The sequence below is a fragment of the Podarcis pityusensis genome, assembly GCF_964106645.2.
Source record: "Podarcis pityusensis genome assembly, chromosome: Z".
Lineage (NCBI taxonomy): Eukaryota > Metazoa > Chordata > Lepidosauria > Squamata > Lacertidae > Podarcis > Podarcis pityusensis.
This window is the reverse complement of record NC_138044.1, coordinates 48,207,322-48,225,949: the sequence shown is the minus strand read 5'-3', so window position 1 is coordinate 48,225,949 and position 18,628 is coordinate 48,207,322. Positions and strand designations below refer to the sequence as shown.

The window sequence follows — 18,628 nt, the reverse complement described above, 5'->3', positions numbered from 1 at the left end:
AACTGCTATTCTGAATAATGCTTTTTACAGGGTAGGGTAGGAGGCACTGGGGATGAGTTTATGGAACCAGGTTTATGGGGAAAGGTTTGGGAATCACTGTGTTAACTGGTTGAGCTGCTATTTTCGGGGGCTCTTTGTGCACACCTGGTCCTGCAAGAGACACATATGCAGGTTTGGATTCTGCTTCTCCCTTCAGTTCCCTTCAGGTCAAAACATTTCCCAAGTGCTGCAGCACTATTACCCCCAGGTGGTACAATGGGTCAGTGTTAAGCAGCAGGTTTGTGGTTCAAGCCCTCCCAGGGATAGCTGTGGGAAGGATTCCTGCACTGCAGGAAACTGAACTGCAAGATGACCCTCTGGGTCCCTTCCGACTTGCAATTCTGTGATTCCCATCATTTTGGATGGTGATGGACAGGCACTCTGGAAGCTGCCAATGGTCCATGTAGCTCAGTAGTGTCTGCACTGACAGACAGCAGTTCTCCAAGGATTCAGAGAGGGGTCTCCCCCAGCCTCACCCAGAGATGCTGAGCACTGAACCTGGGACCTTCTGCATGCAAGAAATGTGCTCTGCAACTGAGCTATGGCTCCGTTCCACAGCTCAAGAGCATCTCTCCTTCTGCATTTTTTCATCCACACCCTCCGTGTTTTATTCCATTATCTTTGCACTTCCTTTTCCCTGTTCAACACTTCCATTCTCTGCTCTAGCCAAACTCCCTTAAATGAATAGCCGCTTAGACATTCTTCTTGCTTTCTAACACTTGTTAGATTAGGGCAAACGAGCGGCATGCAGACTCAGCAGCACAGTCAGAGCCATCGTCAATTAATTAATCTGCTGCATTTTCTACAAATAGGTCTGTGCTCAAAGTGGTACACAAAAACTCAGGAGTGGCTCCCAGAGCCAGAGATCCCCCACCCCTGGGATAGCTCAGTGGGCAAAGAAAACTCTTAATCTCAGGGTTGTGGGTTTGAGCCCCACGTTGGGCAAAAAGATTCCTTCAATGAAGGGAGTTGGGACTAGATGACCCTCGTGGTCCCTTCCAACTCTACAGTTCTATGATTCCTTTGACTGGCAGCTGTTCTCTGGCTGGTAACTATAACATGATGCTGGACTAGATGAGCCTGTGACTGATTCTGCAGCACACTTCTTGTGTTCTGCCCAAGTCCCTGGAGAAGGCTCTTGCCCATCACCTAACAATGGAGCCTTTGAACTTTCTGAACGCAGAGTAAGTGCTCCAGCCAGCCGGCTGCAATTCCTCCCCAATACTTATATTAGAACAGACTAGAAAACATACCAGATCCTGCTGCCTTAGCATTAAGAACCTCCATTGTGGGCTACTTTACTCTGAGTTGCCTAGAAGTTTAGCTACTGCTAACAAAACACCTTTCCAACATCCATGAAATCTGGTGCAGTCTGAGAAACTATGAAATCAGCATCCTAGCAGCTGTGGCATAACCTGCAACTATCTGATTTTAAAAAGCCACACAATTATAAGGACTCGGAACTTGCTTCCAAGCGTGCTTACAGGGAACCCACCCAAAAGACTGCTGACGTTGTCTTGATGACAATATTGCTATTTGTTCACTCAAGGGAGGCATTAATCACAAATTAGTTAAGCGTTGGCTTTTGCTTTCTGAATGCAATCGGATGCCATGACAAGGGAGTAACCCACGAGGCCAGGGAACGCCCAGATGGCAGGGCAATCCTGTGGGAGAAGCCGGCACAATTAGATCATGCTGACTAAGGCCAGACTCACAGCCCTGCCTAGGAGACAAGGGAGCAGGGAAAAGGCAACAGCTGCCTGGTCTAGAGCATGATCCGCTTCACCTGATGAATGGGCTGCCACCAATGTTTCAGCTACTGTCAAATGCTTTTGTGTGTGTGTGTGTGTGTGTGTGTGCGCGCCATTTGCAGGTCTTTGTTAAGAGCCCTGGCACTTTCATTTCCACATGAACTAGCTACTAATATTCACAGGCATGCTCCCACTTTGCTCCTTCACATGCTGTGGCCGACCCTCTTAAAGCCACTTCTGTTCACATCCTGCGGCAGCTATGTGGAGACGTTTTCATCCAGTGGGCCAGAGGCAGAAGCAGGCAGAGCAACAACTGTAAGACTGCCTGTATTTAATTACTGCATTTCTATCCTGCTTCCCCCACCCAACCAAGGAGATCATGGTGGCCTATGTGGTGGTTCTCCTCCTCCTTGTTCAATCTCCACAACAACCCTCTGAGGCAGGCTAGGCTGAGAGGCAGTGACTGCCCGAAGATCACCCAGTGAGCTTCAAGGCCGAGTGAGGATTTGAACCCTAGTCTTCCAGGTTCCAGACACTCTAGCCCAGAGTCAGCAAGGTTTATCTTGCCTGGGCCAGATCACGCGTGTGCATGAGCGTGCACACCCATGATTTTCAGTGTCTGCGCAGACGTGCATTTTCGGCATCTGCGCATGCACAGACATGATTTTCGGTGCCGCAGAAGTGAGTTCCCATACCACGCTGCACCGGTTTAGCACAGCGCGTGGGCGGGCAGCTCAGTGGTGGCTCGTGGACCGGTCAAACGACCTCTGCAGGCCGCTTCCAGCCCATGGGCCTTATGTTGCTGACCCCTGCTCTAGCCATTAGTAGGCTAGTTTCTTCCTTCTCTCTCTCTCCCCCTCAGGCAAGCAAGAGGCATTATCAGAAGTCAACAGCACATTTCCTGCAGGGCAGAAGCCCTCAAGCATCGAGTGTGGGGCAAAGCAGGGCTAGACAGTAAGAACTGGAGGATCACATTTGAGGGTCCAAAGTCCTGCATTCCTGTAGTACAGGAAGGGGAGAGGTGACGGGAAGTGAGATGGAGATGTGCTCAAGAGAGGGGTGTTGGGTGTTGCCCATCCTATGCTCAGTGCTTGGGGTGGGGGGACCCTCACAAAATCTGGTTTAAACTCATGTTTATTTATTTTTCCTTTGGGTAGCCACCACTGGATTGTATATTAGATGACTGCTTGTAAACAAGCCAGCCCATGACCTGTGGATATTTCAAGCTGTGCCAGAGCTACAAGAAACAGCAAGCAGGGAGGAAGAGTCTGTCTACACAGGGCGAGCCTCTCTCTTTAGGCCAGAACATTTGACACTAGCATACAGAATTATGAGTATTTTACGAAGTTCTAGCTAGTTCTTAAACATTTGAACCTGGCTCACAAAAAGGGCCAGGTGTGGCACCAAGGAATCAGAATTAATTTTCCCACCTGTGCCTGCCCAGCTGGTTTCATACAGACAATAGACATGAACCATTAATGGAGAAATAGGCTATTAATTATGCTGTGGGTGTCCTTTCCTCTAACCAGAAGCAAAGCATAATGGAAATTCTCCTGTGTTGATCACAACAGCTAGTGCAAAAGGAGCTTCCCTTCTTTCACATTGCAAATGCACTTCAGCAATCTGCTTGGTTCTGGACTACAGCTCCCAGAAGCCTCAGTCCGGGATGATGGGAGTTGTAGTCCAAAACATTTGGGGATGAAACTATGGAACTCAAGTCCCACAGGAGGCAGTAATGGCCACCAACTTAGATGGGGGAGACAACTATTGATGGCAACTATCCACAATGAATCATAGAATCATAGAGTTGGAAGAGACCACAAGGGCCATCGAGTCCAACCCCCTGCCAAGCAGGAAACACCATCAGAGCACTCCTGACATATGGTTGTCAAGCCTCTGCTTAAAGACCTCCAAAGAAGGAGACTCCACCACACTCCTTGGCAGCAAATTCCACTGTCCAACAGCTCTTACTGTCAGGAAGTTCTTCCTAATGTTGAGGTGGAATCTTCTTTCTTGTAGTTTGGATCCATTGCTCCGTGTCCGCTTCTCTGGAGCAGCAGAAAACAACCTTTCTCCCTCCTCTATGTGACATCCTTTGATATATTTGAACATGGCTATCATATCACCCCTTAACCTCCTCTTCTCCAGGCTAAACATGCCCAGCTCCCTTAGCCGTTCCTCATAAGGCATCGTTTCCAGGCCTTTGACCATTTTGGTTGCCCTCCTCTGGACACGTTCCAGTTTGCCAGTGTCCTTCTTGAACTGTGGTGCCCAGAACTGGACACAGTACTCCAGGTGAGGTCTGACCAGAGCAGAATACAGTGGCACTATTACTTCCCTTGATCTAGATGCTATACTCCTATTGATGCAGCCCAGAATTGCATTGGCTTTTTTAGCTGCCGCATCACACTGTTGGCTCATTTCAAGTTTGTGGTCAACCAAGACTCCTAGATCCTTTTCACATGTACTGCTCTCAAGCCAGGTGTCACCCATCTTGTATTTGTGCCTCTCATTTTTTTTGCCCAAGTGCAATACTTTACATTTCTCCCTGTTAAAATTCATCTTGTTTGTTTTGGCCCAGTTCTCTAATCTGTCAAGGTCGTTTTGAAGTGTGATCCTGTCCTCTGGGGTGTTAGCCACCCCTCCCAGTTTAGTGTCATCTGCAAATTTGATCAGGATGCCCTTGAGTCCATCATCCAAGTCGTTGATAAAGATGTTGAATAAGACCGGGCCCAAGACAGAACCCTGTGGCACCCCACTAGTCACTCTTCTCCAGGATGAAGAGGAACCATTGATGAGCACCCTTTGGGTTCGGTCAGTCAGCCAGTTACAAATCCACTGAGTGGTAGCATAGTCAAGACCGCATTTTACCAGCTTCTTTACAAGAATATCATGGGGCACCTTGTCAAATGCCTTGCTGAAATCAAGGTAGGCTACATCCACTGCGTTCCCTTCATCTACCAGGCTTGTAATTCTGTCAAAAAACGAGATCAGGTTAGTCTGGCATGACTTATTTTTCAGAAATCCATGCTGACTATTGGTGATCACAGCATTCCTTTCTAGGTGCTCACAGACTGTTTGCTTAATGATCTGCTCCAGAATCTTCCCTGGTATTGATGTCAGACTGACTGGGCGGTAATTATTTGGGTCCTCTCTTTTCCCCTTTTTGAAAATAGGGACAACATTTGCCCTCCTCCAGTCTGCCGGGACTTCGCCTGTTCTCCAGGAATTCTCAAAGATGACTGCCAGTGGTTCTGAGATCACATCTGCCAGTTCTTTTAATACTCTTGGATGCAGTTCATCTGGCCCTGGAGACTTGAATACATCTAAACTAGCCAAGTATTCTTGTACTATCTCCTTAGTTATGCTGGGCTGTGTTTCCTCTGCTGAATCATTTGCTCCAAATTCTTCAGGTCGGGCATTGTTTTCTTTATCGGAGAAGACTGAGGCAAAGAAGGCATTGAGGAGTTCAGCCCTTTCTGTGTCCCCTGTTTGCATTTCACCATCTTCTCCTCTGAGTGACCCCACTGTTTCTTTGTTCTTCCTTTTGCTACGAACATACCCATAAAAGCCTTTTTTGTTGCTTTTAACCTCTCTAGCAAGCCTGAGTTCATTCTGTGCTTTAGCTTTTCTGACTTTGTGTCTACACGTGCTGGCTATTTGTTTGAATTCCTCTTTGGTGGTTTCCCCCCTTTTCCATTTTTTGTACACATCCTTTGTACAAAAGGATGCTATGCTCCACCTTCACAGCTGGAGGCAGCAACGCCTCTTGAGTACCAGTTGCTGGAGGCTGCAGGAGGGAAGAGAGGTAATATGCTTAAGTCCCACTTGGGGGATTTCCATTACCATTGGCATCTGCTTGGCTGCTGTGAGAACAGGATGGATGCTGGACCGGGTGGGCCATTGGCCTGGTTTTATGTTCTTATCTATAATAATTAATAATAATAATAATGGGTTTCCCCAGCCACTCTTGGCGGCTTCCAACAAAATATTAAAATACAATAATCTGTTAAACATTAAAAGCTTCCCCAAACAGGGCTGCCTTCAGATGTCTTCTAAAAGTCTGGTAGTTGTTTTTCTCTTTGACATCTGGTGGGAGGGCGTTCCACAGGGCGGGTGCCACTACTGAGAAGGCCCTCTGCCTGGTTTCCTGTAACTTGGTTTCTCACAGCAAGGGAACCACCAGAAGGCCCTCAGAGCTGGACCTCAGTGTTCGGGCTGAACGATGAGGGTGGAGACGCTCCTTCAGGTATACTGCATCTAGAAATTAGTTCATCTAGGGGGTCATTAAACTGAAACATCCCTGGGCTTGTATCCAACAGAGTGCTAAGTAAGCATCCCGTTGTCAGTGCAAGAATTCCCTTATGCACAATGAGTTTTTCCTCCTCTCCCCCCTCCATGCTCAAACATGCACCCTGTACTCTCCCCAAATATGATCTAGGAGATTGGGGGAAAGTTTGGGGGGGGGGAGAGAGGCAAGCAGGAGGAATCGTAGAGTTGGAAGGGACCCTGAAGATTATTTGGTCCAACCCCCTGCAACGCAGGAATATGCAGCTGCCCCAAACGAGGATGAAACCTGCAACCTTGGCATCCTTAGTACCACACTCTAACCAACAGTGCTGGCCATGCCATTGGGGCAAGTCCCACTGCACATGAAGAAAGAAATCCTTGTGCTGACGGGATGCTTAATTAGCACTGAACTGGATGCAAGTCTTCGTTGACAGCAACTCTCAAAGATCTCAGGAACTTTCAATTTCCTTCTGCATGCCAAATATGTGCTGTGACCTCCTCCTACACTTCAGTCTGAATGCTCACTAGGCAGCTATAGGTGTTCTTTCTGAGATCTTATCTCTCTACCTCCGATACACACATCTGTAATATGGGGATATTAATGGTCAACACCTTTCTCATGAAGACTATTGAGAAGCACTTTGAACAGATAAGGCCCTATGCAAATATCAGAGTTCTACAAATTTTGGTTGGCAACCAATATCCTGCCCTCACCCTTAAACACAGCCCCATGTATGTCCACTTGGAAGTAAGTCCCAATGGGTTTTGGTCCCACGAAACCATGCTTGCTGCCGCCCTATGAACATGGGGGCAAGCCCCATCGAGCTTTGCAGGACCAGCTTATGACTAGATATGCACAGGAATGGGGTACTGGTCCCTGACACCAGGTTATGTCTCCCAGTGAGCACGGGGCCAATCCTGTGCCCCCCTTCCCCACAACCCCAAGTCTGGAGGTGTAGATATAATCTAGGAGTCCCCCACAGCTGCACTTCCCTCTGGAGGTCCTTCAAAGCCCAGTGCAAGTGCAGGAAGGATGACTGCCACTCCATAGTTAAAACAATGGAGGCAGTGATGGCCAGCAACCCGCCACCGTCAATATTCATATGTCTCTGAATATTCATTGCTGGGATACAGCATTTGAAATTCAGCAAGTGAAGTTTGCACCTGGCTAGTAGCCACTTACAACCAAGTGAAGATGCCTGGACACCAGGATTGGCACCTGACGTCTCTACCATTTGGAGGTACATGCCTGTGGATCCTGTTTTCGCACACTAGCAAGACATTCTGTAGAATTCTATCTGTTATATTTTATCTGCACATTCAGAATGAATTTCAGGAACTGAAAAGTCCTATTAAAAAATACAACTTTTGAGCCGTCTGGCCCCAAAATGGCAACTAGGCATTCTGTTTGGGCTTAAGGAGCCATCCTGGTTTAAGAAGCCACTTGGTGCCTGGCTTATATATATCTGAATTTCTAACACTGGCTGGGAATCATGAGCTGCACTTGGGTCCTGCTTGGGTGCTTCCAATTAGGGCATGCTCTTGACCACTGTCAGAACATAGTGCTGGACTAGATGAGCCATTGGTCATTGTTGTTAAAAATAATTTAAAACATTCAAAAATGATTAAAATCAACGCTAAGGTAAAAACCAGATTAAAATGCATGTCAAATTCCTACATGTCTGGATAGGCTTGGTAAGACACATATTTTCACTGAAAAGAGCACAGCAAAGGTGTTTGCCTGATGCCAACAATAAGGAGTCCCAAAGAGTGAGTGCTTCTGACACTAAAATATACATTTCTAAAAATGTGAAGGCTAATACCTTTCACATCTACCCAATGTATCTTTTAAGAGACCTCCTGATGTTGCTGTATTAATACTACTACCATTATTACTACTCATAGTACTAGTACTATTAGTTGCTGTTGTACCCTTACAGTAGCTTTGCTTTAGGATGGTTTTGTTTCCTCTGTGTTTGCACGGGCCTTTTTCAGGGTGGGGTTTTATTTTTCTGTCCCGAAGCCCTTTCCACACATGCTGTGGAAGTTACACAAACAAAAATTTGAAGAAAAGAAATCCAGTCCCTTTCTGTTCCAAGTGACCTACACTCAGAATAATCCCGGTTCAAAAAGGTTAAGCTCTCATATCATCCACCTGTTTAGCAGCAGCAACAAGCAGAGATTACAAAAAAATAGAAGAAAGAACTCTTGGAGCCGGCAGAGCAGAGTACTTGCTCAATCTCCTTAAAGGTATGAGGAGTGAAACCTTTCCACATTCCTCTACCTGAAAGCCAGCAGCTTTCAGCATCTTTCAACAGTTCTTTTACTGGGTCCACCACCTCCCAAGGAAACAAAACAAATAGAACTCAGCAAGGTCACCACAGCTCTCTAGCAGTCAGGCAGAGGCTGCCATTAGGCCACAAAGATTAGGACCGAAACGGCACAAACACTGCAGATCATAAACAATATATTCTAACAGGAATGAAATAAAATAAATTTCAAACTGCCAGCGAAGGCGTTCCTAGCAAGAAAAAAGAAACACGCCCACACCAAGCCATTAGTGTTTCTGCAATCAAGGATTTTCTAATGCCCCAGGCAGCGTTTCCCATGTTTGGGTCTCCAGCTGTTTTGGGACTACAGTTCACATCATCCCTACCACTGGTCCTGCTAGCTAGGGATGCTGGTAGTCCAAAAAACAGCTGGGGGGACCCAAGTTTGGGAAAGGGGGAGGAAGCTTCTTTAGACTGGGGGCCTCATTTCATCTGGGGCAAAAGTGAGCCAAGTGTCAGATTCCAGGCATGCAAAAGACCCCTACACACACACACACACACACACACACACGTTCCACACATCTCTCTCCACTCAGGCGAGCAAAAGTGGTTATCACTGATCATTATGCACCCCAGCCAGGCAAAAAACCCAACATCTTGAGGAAGCCCCAGGGCAGCGTGAGGGGAGTGGCTTGAGGAGGCCAGCCCAAAATGACTACATTTGGCTCCCAGGCCTCAGGTTCCCCACCCCTGCTCATAGATCAGCTGTTTTGGACTACAACTCCAATGAGCTATGCTGGCTGATAGGAGCTGTACTCCCAAAAAACAGCACCAGGTTGGGGAACAATGGAATAAATGCTTGAACGTGAGAAGTCTTCAAAGCGAGAGGCTGGCTGGCACGCAAGCAGTGGAGCTGGGGCTTTCTGGGCCATTAAAATTTAGTAGGAGGAGAACTCCTAAAACTAATCAGAATAATTTAAATATATATATAAAATATTTATTAACTTGGCAACAGATTAAAGGTACCAGTCCTCAATGTGGGATGGGAGACAGAGGCTATCAGCTGTTTTCTTTGCTACTTATGTCCTGAAATGGTTTGGAACTAGAGCCATGTGCCGGCCCCTCCCTGGCCAAGCCCAACATTACCTGAACTGAGCTGCAATTCAGGCCTCACAAGCTATTCTGAAATCTTCTTTTGTCTTCAGAGAGAGTGAGTGAAATGGAATTGAGATTTCATTATAGGCAAACTTGTGAAAATCCCACATTACTATTATTATTATTATTATTAAGATGGAGTCACTGCCAAGATGTTTGTGTGTTGCTGTTTGAAGAAAACAACAACACAGCTAACAGTTACCCTCTTTTGTTAAAATGTTTTCTAATATTGTTTTAGTGAACCTTGTTAATAATACGACAAAGAAATTACTTACAAAACTTGAAGGTTTAGAGTAGCCTCTCATTTTACCCTGCACTTTCACATATCCTGCTTTGCAAGACAGATTAAGTGGGAGGCAGTGAAATACTAAACCCATTTTGACTAAGTAGCCATCTGAACCACACCTACCACTCCCCCCCCCCCACACACACACAATCAAGCTGGCTTGGAAAGATAATTTTTTTTTAGGTTATCGCATGATATAAGTAAGGAGTTCTCCAACTTTTTGTACCAGTGGGCACATTTTGAATTTTGAGAGAACACCAGTCCCCAAAGAACTGTTGTGCGGGGGCATAGGACAAAGTGGCTGCCGTGGGGAGTGCAGCAAAACACAAAATTAGAGAGACAGTCACCTCCACAAACCTTACCATGGGAAGTCATAGAATCAATAGAATTGTAGAGTTGGAAGGGACCCCAAGAGTCATCCAGTCCATCCCCCTGCAATGAAGGAATCTCTGCTCAAGCATCCATGACAGATGGGTGCCCAACCTCTGCTTTGAAACCTGCAAGGAAGGAGAGTCCACCACCTCCAGAGGGAGACCGTTCCATTATGTCCTACTGGTCCCAATTATGGAGATCACAAGGTATTGATTTCACACAGAGAGAAGGGCGGGGGAGGTGCTACTTCTGTCTGATAGCAACAGGGTGCATTCCTCAGTACCAATAAAAATATACAATGTGGCTACACCACACCCTCATTTCACAGAAATCACTCAAGAAGTACCTGCGTATTTTGACTCATAAAGTTCTATGAGAGCTAGAGACTTGCTTTTTCTTTGGGGGGAAAAAGAAAGCTCAGAGTGTGGGGCACATGCCTAGAGGCACCAATGAAATCCTATGGCCCTGCTGACCAGGGATGATGAGAATCGTAGTCTAGAACTGGGTGATGGGCTGGGCGATGGGCTTCGTGGGATGGTGAATGCTTCCCTCTGTGAGGGAGCCTTCGCAGGCCCACTGAAAGAGGCGGTCATTAAACAGCTTCTTAAAAAAACATCCTTAGACCCGGCCATCATGGCCAACTATTGCCCAGTCTCAAATCTTCCATTCTTGGGCAAGCTGTTTGAGCGAGTGGTTGCTGAACAACTCCAGGCACGCCTGGAAGAAGCAGACCATTTGGATCCCTTCCAATCGGGATTCAGGCCTCATCATAGGACTGAAATTGCCTTCATCGCACTGGTCGATGATCTTTGGGGGGCTAGGGACAAAGTTGAGAGCTGTTTCCTAGTTCTGCTGGATCTCTCAGCGGCTTTTGATACCATCAACCGTAACATCCTTGTGGACCGTCTAGAGGGGCTAGGAGCTGGGGCACTGTTATACAATGGTTCCGTTCCTTTCTCCTGGGCCGTGTTCAGAAAGTGTTAGTGGGGGATGAGTGTTCAGACCCCTGGGCTCTCACTTATGGGGTGCCTCAGGGTTCCCTCCTCTCCCCCATGCTTTTCAACATCTACATGCAGCTGCTGGGAGAGATCAGCTGGGTGTTCATTAATATGCGGATGATACCCAGCTCTACCTCTCTTTTAAATCAGAACCAGTGAAGGCGGTGAAGGTCCTGTGTGAGTGTCTGGAGGCGGTTGGAGGATGGATGGGGGCTAACAGATTGAGGTTGAATCCTGACAAGACAGAAGTACTGTTTTGGGGGGACAGGAGGTGGGCAGGTGTAGAGGTCCTGAATGGGGTAACTGTGCCCCTGAAGGACCAGGTGCACACCCTGGGAGTCATTCTGGACTCACAGCTGTCCATGGAGGCGCAGGTCAATTCTGTGTCCTGGCAGCTGTTTATCAGCTCCATCTGATAGGCAGGATGAGACCCTACCTGCCCAGAGTGGTGCATGCTCTAGTTAGCTCTCACTTGGACTACTGCAATGCACTCTATGTGGGGTACCTTTGAAGGTGACTTGGAAACTATAACTAATCCAGAATGAGGCAGCTAGACTGGTGACAAGAGTGGCCGCCGAGACCACATAACATCGGTCTTGAAAGACCTACATTGACTCCCAGTACATTTCCGAGCACAATTCAAAGTGTTGGTGCTGACCTTTAAAGCCCTAAATGACCTCGGTCCAGTATACCTGAAGGAGTTTCTCCACCCCCATTGTTCTGCCCGGACACTGAGGTCCAGTGCCAAGGGCCTTCTGGCGGTTCCCTCCCTGCGAGAAACCAAGTTACAGGGAACCAGGCAGAAGGCCTTCTCGGTTGTGGCACCTGCCCTGTGGAACGCCCTCCCACCAGATGTCAAAGAGAAAAACAACTGCCAAACTTTTAGAAGAAATCTGAGGGCAGCCCTGTTTAGGGAAGCTTTTAGTGTTTAATAGACTATTTTAATATTCTGTTGGAAGTCACCCAGAGTGGGAAACCCAGCCAGATGGTAGGGGTATAAATAATAAATTATTATTATTATTAATTATTATAGATAAGAACATAAAACCAGGCCAATGGCCCAGCCGGCTTCTGAATGCCGGCTCCTGGAAACTGCAAGAGGAAAGAGTGCTCCTGTGCTTGGATCCGGATTGTGGGCTTCCCATAACCATCTGGTTGGCCGCTGGAAGAACAGGATGCTGGGCTAGGTGGGCCATCGGTCTGACCCAGCAGGCTCTTCTGGTGCTCTTGTCAATGCTGGGTGGGGCTGGTTTGGAGTTGCAAAACAACTGGAGGTCCCTAGAGCTGTTGGGCAGCCCATTTATTCCATTTCTAATGGGACAGTTTATGTTTAGTTTAACCTACTGCTGCCTGTTCTAAGGCTAAATGGACAAGTTAAGAAATCGTTGCAGTATTTTTGATTCTCTAATCAAAGAAGAGGTCAACCCAGCAGTATACAGGCTGCAAAATCCCATAGGTGCTTGGCATCCCTGAAGTCAAGGGATTTTAGGTGCTCTTCTCTGTGCAGGATTGCAACCACAGAGCCCTGCCTAAACAGCCCCACAACAAGGAGCCAGGGGAGTTGTAGATGGCAGGAACTCCCCTTCCAGAATCCTGCTCAGTTCTCACACACACCCCAACCCCAATTCTCACTCTAGAGCAAATGAAGTTTTACATAAAGATCCAAAGCCCATTTTGCAATAGCTTCATGGACCATGTATCACATTACAAGTGTCAAAATGAAGACAACAAGAAAGTTTGTTTTCAACACTGGAGCTTGCAGCATCTCATTACTAGATAACTTAATTCTTGACTTAAAACATTAATACACTCCTGTCTAGAGCAACCTAGAAAATACCTCCCATTACCTAAATTGTAGCTTCACATATCAAATGAGCAAAAAATATTTACTTAGAATGCTCTGCAAAGAAGTGTCCCACCCCACGAAAGCATCCCCCCCCACAAAAAAACGCTTCTCCTACTTCACAAAAATCAACTGTCAGATCTAAAAGCAGAAGTGTGTGCAGAAGAATCACTGAGAGAAGTAAAAAAAAAACCCTCGCTATTTTGATTGGCTCTGTTATAATAGCATACTGTGAGTTTTGGAATCATATTTAAGGGCACAGTTCCTTTGCTTATATCTAGAAAAAATGACTTGGGGTGGAGAATGACAGACCAGCATTGCTCTCATTATACTCACTGCTTTCTTGGAGAAGCAAACCAGAACTACAGAGCTATTAGTCCGCCATCGTAGCCTGTCCAAAAACATAAGACACTGCTCAAATCTGCTCTTATCTTTTCACAAGAAAAACTCTAATCTTAAGATTTGTCTCGACTGAATTCCATCTCCTGTACGCTTCTATCAAAAGGACTGCTTAACACACCAGTGGTAAAGAGGAAGTTAAATGTAAAAAAGAGAGGGGAATCTTGCAAGTCAGCTTAGCCTCAAGAATTCATTTTGCCACACTGCAGCAACACTGAGCCAAGACTTCCCGCTCTGGATCCCCGAAATTGTTTCAGTCTCCTTACCTCGCCCCATCCAGATTTCAGAGGATAGCAGATCTGTTTCTTCACTTAGCCCCACAGCAAAATATGGAACATTCTTCCACGCCCAGAAAGTTAATTCTGGAAGCCCAGCATTCCTCTTAGAATTGTAATTCTAAGCAGCAAGTCACAACACTTCCTGCCAGCAAATGAGAGCATGCTGACAGAAGCCTGAGCTGTTTAAAAGCCCCCTCCCCACTGTCTAGAAACTTTGCATTACACAGCAAAACTCCCAGCAAGTAGCTCTCCTCACCTGCCTCTAAGCTCCAGGGCAGACAGATCACAGATCCAGCCCAGCGGGTGGGGCAGCGGCTTCTCTGAAATTTGATTTGTGAATCAAACAGAAGCTTTCAGCTGCAAGCAGAGAGCAAACCAAGGATCCTCCACGGCTTCCCTGCACATTGTTCCAAAACTTCAGTACAAGAAAAAGGTACATCTTCAGGCATAAACTACTTCTAAGCAAAGTGTTAGAACTTCTGTTTCACAGATTAAAATTGTGGGTTTTTTCTCCATCCCAGAAAAGGAAGACAGTTCCTTTGTTCTGCCAGTGCAGCTTTACTAAGGAAAGATTTCACATTGCTAAAAGAGTACAGTAGTCCTGACCAAGGAGAGATTTGGCCAAAATGTTTCCCTGCTGCTTTTCTTCTCAGGAGGGAAGAAAGAGTCCTCCTTGAGCCAGGAAAGTGAGTCACTCTCCTGACTGGCCTTCCTTAGCCATGACCTAGAAATTTAGCTACTAGTAGCTAATTCTCCAGAGAGGTAAACACTTGCCAAGGTTCCAAGTGTGTCTGTGTGTTTTAAATATAAGGGCTTGGATCCAAGATTTTTGCAGAGACTGCATTACAGAGATTGCATTGGGGAGTTCCTGTCTCCTTTCCTACTGCAGATCACCCCCCCAAATGCCATTATTGGGGTGGGAGGATCCTGAGAGCAGCAGGTGATATGGAAGGGGGCTACAGCTGGAGAAGGAGAAACTGGAGAAGGCTAATGCCATCCCAGGCCTTCTTTGTAGAAGGAGCCCCACGGGACTAAGTACAGTGGTACCTCAGGTTAAGTACTTAATTCATTCCGGAGGTCCGTACTTAACCTGAAACTGTTCTTAACTTGAAGCACCACTTTAGCTAATGGGGCCTCCTGCTGCTGCCGCACTGCCGGAGCACGATTTCTGTTCTCATCCTGAAGCAAAGTTCTTGACCTGAAGCACTATTTCTGGGTTAGCGGAGTCTGTAACCTGAAGCGTATGTAACCTGAGGTACCACTGTATCAAGAAGGAATTCTGTTATCAGGCCTTTGGCTGCAAAGGAGAAGGAATCTGCTGGTCACATCACAGACTCACAGAATTGCAGACTTGGAAGGGAGCCAAAGAGTCCAACCTCTGCAGTACAGGGGATCAAATCAGTTGAGCTTCTCTGTTTTATATGCCTGGACACTGTTAATTTGGCTGTACTTGGCTCCACCTGTACTTGGCTCCAGCCCCATCAGAAAGGCAGAGGTGGCAAGGAACTGTACATTTAAAACATTGTGATGTCATCTCAACACCTAACAGGCTCTTTCATGATGGGAGTTTAGAACTACTGGCTTTTGCATTTTTCTTGCCACTTTGCATCAGGCCTAGTCCCTTCAGTGAAAAAGCACAACATATGGTAGGCTGGTTAAATAGCCTTGAAGGACTAATTCCACCCTTACAACCTGAAAGGCAGGGACGCAGGTTGCTTGTGAAAGAGACAAGCAACATGCGTACCAGATAAGCTAAGAGAGAGCTTTCAAAGCCCATATCAGTCTCCTCACAGTGCAACATGTGCATGCAACTGTCATTTTATGGCCACCTAATAGACACAAAGGGCCTTGTTCACACATAACTTTTAGTCACGCATTTGGTCAGGCCAAACCTCAAATTAACCACGAGTTGCCCCACAGATGATCTAACAAGCCATGGTTTGTTTCTGCAAAGCTCCGTTTGCTTTTCAGAAGCTCTTGCTTTGTGCTTTTATAGCTTAGGGAGCTTCTTGACAGGGTGGCCAAAAAAACCATGGTCAAGGAAGGATGCCAGGTTCACACACCCAATACCTAACTAGGCTCAAAGCAAACCAAGGTTCATAAACCAGTGCTGCTTTTCTTTGAGGCTGAATTAAAGCATAAGAATCCAGAAATAATTCTTGTTTTTTGTTTTGAGAAATATCAAGGCATGTAAGGAAATCAAAACCATGGCGCTTTTGCATTATGCACTGTTCAGCCCTGAGAGAGGAGCTGGGTGTCTGGGGGTGTCTTTTGCAAAAAAAAACACCACCAGTTTTCAAATAATCCAGAGTTGTGAATGTTAGGTTTGAACATTCCAGCTTTAAACTAGGAAACTTTTTTGAAATGAAATATAAGCTTAAGAGAAATGTGGGAGCCTCTTAGATTGTAAGAACCCCCTTTAGCAACGCACACTACTCCCCAATGCCTGTTTGGCTTTTCCAGAATTAAAATAATTATTCAGAATTGTTGGGAGTCAAGCATCAACTAGGGGGCTTAGAGGAATGGAGTGTTTTATTACCTGGTGAGCAAGGCTTCATCAGCACCCTTCATACTATTCCCATGTTGAGGAACACCTGCTTTTAAAAAGCTGCGTGGTCAGGCCCATTGCAATCATGCAGTGGAAGAAAAAGGAACTGCGGATGCACATCAGCATGTTGAAACAGCACAGAAAACCTTTAGAAGCGCCTCCACAGGCAACAGAAGAGGCCCTGAAGCACAGGAAATGACATCAGGGTTCCTAGGAAGGTGCCAGCTTCCATTTCCCTCATCATTTCCCCAGCCACACCCTGAGCAGAGAGAACTGGAAGAAGATTTTCACAGACATTTCACGTTCTGGAGTACAACAGGGCAAACTTAGCTGGGCAAACATAGAGGAACCACTCTTGCTTGCCTCCTTGCCTTCCTGAAAAATCTTGCACAATATTGCTAGGGATATCAGAGAATTCAAATGAAAGCAAAAACACGAGTGGAAACTGCCAGTATTCAGTTATTCATCCTATGTCCAGAACGGAAATCAATTAATAGAAGCGGTATTCATGGTTGTGGATCCTTTCAGCCTGCAAATGATAAATAACTGATTACATTCCTCCCCACCCCATTTTCATGGTGTTTCCTTTGCAATGAAACAAACAAAGTGGAATAACATAACAAGATCAAAATGCATGTAATGACTTTGGCGAGTTATGTAACTCTGCCACAGCAGACAGCGAGACCAATAATGCAATATTTGGTGGAAGATGAAAAGCAGCAGAAAAGAAACAGTGTTGCATGCAATAGAGTGTGGAATAAAAAATCCCCCACTGCCTTCTTAACATCCCTAGCTATTGCTAAGGGAGATAAGAGACCCATGACACTCCAGCTCTAACCAGTGTGCAGAAAACTGAATTCTGCATGCAGCAATTGGTGCCTTCATAAAGTACCCAGCATATGCTACGAGCTTTGCAAAAACAGAATGGACAGATCTCTGACTGCAGGCACAAAGAAGGATAAAGCTAAAAGAAAGCAACGAAGCGCATTAGAAGTGCAATAATTAACCTCCGAGTAGGGAAAAGATCAAAGAAACCACACAGAACATGAAGAAGAAAAAGGAAGTTTTTAATCATTTCTCAAAAGTGGGACAAAGATGCCAAAGAACATCACAAGAAGGATGCTTATTCCCACAGCCACTTTCTCATGGGCTGGGGAGCTGCAGGGAGCAGGCTTTCCCTCGCAGTGACCCAGGAACCGATGATCATGCAAAGAGGACGTCTGCACCCGACAAGCTGCTCAGAGTGGGCCACGGAAGTAATTTTGGCTGCCAACCTGGCATGCAATTTAGACTGCGCAAATCTTACTGAAGCCAATGCCCACCTTCATCCTGACAGATCCCTTCTCCCCCAACTGCCCAACAGTAATACAGTAGCAAAATGCTTATGAGGAGAGACTGTCCAGCAAACCTGCAACAGATGTATATTTGGCTTTCATTACAGGGAATCTGCCTATACACTTACCCAGAGTTCTGAGATGCAGGAAAGCCAGTGACTCAGAGCTAAATTTAAAACATGCCTCCTTCTTTGTTCAGCTTGTCAGCATCAGGAAATGAATGGGTAGAAGCTTATTAGAGGCTCCAAGAGAGACATTTGTCTGCATTGTGCTCAGATTATGCTTTTAGCCTACAATTCTGCATCTCTCTGTGGCAGTAAAAGCAAGGAGAATGCACACACTTCTTGTTTTTAAGTGGTGCCAGTAGCTCCTCTCTTTTGCTTCAGAGACTGCTACAGAAGACACCCACAGCAGCAGGGTGACAACAGAGAAGAGACAAAAGGACAGGTCACATAATTGGGATATTTGCATGCAAAAGGTGGCTCTGTTACTATACTCCTCATCCTTAATTGGCATGAAATCGCCTCTTAAAGAAACCTGCTAAAGACAAGGACATGGGACCAAGTGACAGAGCATCTACAATTCTATGATTCTGTGATTCATCTAGGAATCATCCACATTTAAAGTCTAAGCTGTTTGGGACACGACTATTCTGATCAGGAAGTCTTCAGAGACTGACTCCACGTCAACCACTAAGATTCTGTTAAAAGCAACTGAGGAAGGTAAGAACACAGGAAGCTGCCTTGTTCAAGTCATACCATTGGTTCACCTAGCCCAAAATGGTCTATACTGACTGGCAGAGGCTCTCCAGGGTTTCAGACAGGAGGTCTCCCCCCACCCTGGAGATGCTGGGGACTGAACCAGGGTCCTTACACATGCAAAACCAATGCTCTACCACTGAACTTTGGCCCTTTCCACAGATGTTGATTGGGGAAATAGTAGGGATCCAGATATACAAAGGGTTTAGCTCAGTGGTGAGGTGAAGTGCATGCATGGTCTGAAGGCTTCCTCACAGTCCCTCACATCCACACTTTGAAACAAAGAAAAGCCAGGTGGGAGGTGATG

The 18,628-nt window shown here is 46.2% G+C and overlaps 1 protein-coding gene across 4 annotated transcripts in view; it reads right to left on the bottom strand.

Annotated features, from left to right (window-relative positions):
* PLS3 (plastin 3) overlaps positions 1-18,628 on the bottom strand; it is a 66,820-nt gene that overhangs the window by 31,011 nt on the left and 17,181 nt on the right. The window contains exon 2 of one of the 4 annotated variants that reach the window (XM_080990363.1): positions 13,938-14,038. The exons of 2 other annotated variants lie outside the window; for them this stretch is intronic. The gene's annotated coding sequence lies outside the window, so the exon portion shown is untranslated. Of the gene's footprint in view, positions 1-13,669; positions 13,906-13,937; positions 14,039-18,628 lie in introns of those variants that run through there. One more of the 4 variants, XM_080990364.1, reaches the window with a different exon arrangement.